The sequence below is a fragment of the Pinus tabuliformis genome, chromosome 5_2, assembly GCF_031772625.1.
Source record: "Pinus tabuliformis cultivar Carrire ecotype Pingquan chromosome 5_2, CPIR1, whole genome shotgun sequence".
NCBI lineage: Eukaryota > Viridiplantae > Streptophyta > Pinopsida > Pinales > Pinaceae > Pinus > Pinus tabuliformis.
The window spans coordinates 431802079-431806115 of NC_142306.1; positions in this window are offsets into that span (position 1 = coordinate 431802079).

Genomic DNA, 4037 nt, shown 5'->3' on the forward strand with positions numbered 1-4037 from the left:
GTGATGTTACAACTCTGGATGTTTGTGATGTACTATTAGGCCAGCCATACTTGTGGAGGCGACATGCTGTGTATGAGTTAAGGCCTCGCGCTGTCATCATTTCTTTGGATAATTCATTATACAGGATACCGGAGGTAGCCCCACCTACCGCCACCTCTTTGATCACTGCTAAGAAAGGCAGCAAGCTCATCTCACAGACTAGGAAATTTATTTTCTGTCTGGTTCGCTCCCAAAGTAAGGGGAAGACCGTTGCTACATCCATGACCCCCGCGAAGGGTTCCTCCACACAGCAGCAGCAACAGAGGGATACAATCATGACAGAACACAGGAACAACTTCTTGTTACCCGGAGGGGTACCACACAAGTTTCAGGTGGGCGACAAAGTTTGGTTACATCTGCAGAGGGAGCGCCTTACCAGAACCCATCAGAAACTTAGACCACTTCGACATGGTCCTTACACCATTACCAAGGCTATGGGAGACAATGCATTTGAGCTCAACATTCCCCCATTCCTTGGCCTGCACCCAGTGTTCAATGTGGACCGCCTTCGGCCATACTTTCCACCATTGCTAGATACATCCGACATTGCAGAACAGCTCACCCCCACAAAATTAAATCCAGATTGCATGGAACAAGCTGCAACTGATCGAATCATGGACACACAGATCAAGAATACTCGCCAACAGAATACTCAACTGTATCGAGTTGTCAAAGCAGGCCAACTCCTTCACAATGGCAAGTGGCTCACCAGGGACCAAGTTCAGCAAAAGTTTCCCCATCTCATGGAGGAACTCAACGCAATGGGGACCATTGCTTCCTAAGGGGGGAGGAATGATCCAGGTGGATATTGGTGGCCACCTGCCAAGTCCACCTAGACCCCCACCATTGTCCCTCTTGACATTTTCAGTTTCCTTAATTATAGCACAATTTACTATTTTTAGCAGTTTTCGGGTCCTAAACTTCAGGAGCCGTTTTGAGGCCCTAAACGATGTTTTTTTTGGAAATCCCGCCCTGCGATTTTTTAGATAAAAAATCGTTGTTTGCGTTATAGTCCTCAGAAAGATCTTTTCAACGGGCTATCATGCGCGTAAAACGGAGATCGTATGCCAAAGTTACGACCCCGGGAAGTTGATGTACCAATTTACCCAAACGGGGCCCATAGTTTGGCGTTTTCATCTTCTAGGGTTAGGTTTTGGAATGTGAAGGGTTTTCCATTGTTTCTCAACTATAAATAGGCCCTCGAGCCTCATTGTAACACAGTTCAAAACAGTTCAGAGGCATGTAGCCGACACATCTCTTCTCAGAGATAAGCTACCATCGCCCTAGCTGGGTTATTTCTATTTGTAAGCATATTTCAGTATTCTCCAGTAATGAAATGAAGTATTATTTCCGCGGCATCTCTGTTTTTATGGTTATCGCATCTCTGTATTTATGGTTATCTATGTAATCTATTGCGTTCCTGCTTAAATCCGGATCAACAAAATAGAGGTCTCCTCTCTCAAATCTCAATTACAAGAAGCCAGGAAACATGCACATGGAGCTGAGAAGGAAATGGAGAGTAGTCAAGTAAAGAAGGAAGAAATCTTCAAAATGAAGTCAAATATCATCTCCCTTAAAATAGTAGCAACTGAAGCTACTCGTAGCAAGGAAGAAACTGAGGAACAACTTGAAAAGAGAATAATGAGTGTGAAAGATTGGAAGAAGAGATTATCTTCCTCAAAACAAAGGTTGAAGGGAAGAACAAAATCTTGAAGAGCTCTCAAGCCTTGGATGACATGCTCAGCTATCATAGATGTCCATCTGATAAATCAGGTCTCGGGAATGTAGGTGAATCCTCAAACAATAATGAAAATTCTTTAAACAAAAGAGATGTGAAGAAGCTAGAAAGAAACAGTGATGCTCCCAGTTCCAACAAAGGCAAGTAGAAAAATCAAGGCTATAATAGAAGAAATCCTATTCCAAGAAGAAATATTTCTCCAAGAAGAAAACTTGCTCCAAAAAGAAATGTAGATGATGTCAAAGAGGTGAGAGGAAATGGTTATCATCAAAGGATCTCAAGGCAGAAAGGCTTCAGAAGTACATCAAGGAAACCTCCATCTCCGAGGTACCAAAGTTCATTTTTTGGTTATTGTTATTCTTGTTCAAAATTTGGTCATATGGAAAAATATTGTAAAGTATATCATAAAGATAGATGTTATGGTCCCCAACCATCTCATAGAGATAGATGTTATAGTCTCCGACAGCCTCCAAGAAACAATTTTACAGGAAGAAATCATGAATTCTTATTCATGAACAATGTAGAATGCTTCAAGTGTCATAACATTGGTCATATGGCACGTGATTGTAACTTAACATGGGCTATTACACAATCTAGAAACATGCAAAAGAAGAAAGCTACACAAGTATGGAGAAAGAAGGAAATACGGTCCGAAAGTCCCTTGAGCTCTCCATCCAATCTAAGCATTTTATAGGAAGACTCTGCCAAAAGAGATGATGCATACAGTTAGGGGAAGCCTGTGATTCTTGATCATTATTACTGAAGCTATAAGTAAAAGGGTCCTTATGAAATCCTTGTTGAGCTATATTAACAATCATTCTTTGATGAAGATAATTTCTCAGGAATACTCCATTGAAGAACATGTGTTTCCTGTATAGGGAAAATAATTATGGTGCTAATATTATAGATGCTAAATGTATTGACTCAGGAATTTAATGTGAGAACAGATAAATTCTGGACACTAATAGTGACAGTCTTCAAACAAACAGATACATTTAGAATGGAGTTTGAAGTAAGAGAAGCTGGCAGCATATAACAAATTGAAGCATCGCAAAAAGATGTAGATCAGCAATTGTATTTAAAAGACATTCACAGATTGGATATCTAAATCTGCAGAGATATGTACAAGAACACAAGGAAAAGATGGCTCATGGGAAGGAGAATGTTGTGTAGTCAAGCATAACTTAAGCTGATACAGATCACTTAAGAAATATAGCAACAGTAAGGCACAACCCCTCACATTTTTTGTCCAAATGCAATGATGATTGAATACTAGATGGCAGTGACTTAAGGGGAAGCACAGAGACACAAAGGAACTCAAATTTGAAGAAAGATAGCAAGAGAGACAATCTCAGGGGCATTTTCTCTTGATTCAGACTATGAAGGCCTCTCAATGTTACCTGTGGAGATAGCAATATGGATTGAAGCATAATAGCTTGGACTTGGACACTTGGCGTATGGCCGTTTGCAATCTGAATGAAGGCATTAAAGCAGAGCATATTTAAGGATTACTGAAACCATGATAAAGCAGTTTTGAGACATGAAGAGGGAATAATGTGTTAATTGATGATAAATCATCAATCCTTCTATCTTGAGTAAAAAGAAGATGAGCACTATGATAGGGGGAGTGACAGACCTAAGAAGATCTACCATTCATGAAGAACAGAAGCAGTTTGATAGGGGAGTCCCAGAGCACTCCTTTGCCATTGATGTCAAAGGGGGAGAGAAGAAGAATATTGCCATCAATAACAAATGGGGAGACTGTTGACCTAGGTTGTCATTGATGTCAATATGGAAATATTCTGGATACTAAAGGATGACATGAAGCCAAGGGGAAGCAGAGCAGATTCATGAAGAGACAGGAGCAAGGCCATCAAGATAGCCAAGCCATAAGAAAAGAGAAGCTACCTAAGGAGGCATATCAAAGCATATTACAACATATCATAGCAAGAGATGCATTCATATATGCAAGGAGGCCTTTGAAAGACACTACCGAGCCAGAGGAGTAGATGGAGACAAGAGGAGTAGACAGAGCCACCAGAGGAGCCATATATATATATATATATATGTATATATATATATATATATATATATATATATATATATATATATATATATATATACATATGCCAAAACTGAGTTCACAGAGAAAGCTGAACAAAGAATATATATATATGCCAAAGAAGAGGAGCGACAGAGTTATTAGAGCTATTAGAGGCGGAAGACTTAGACACATATGCAAATACATTGACGGAGTGGA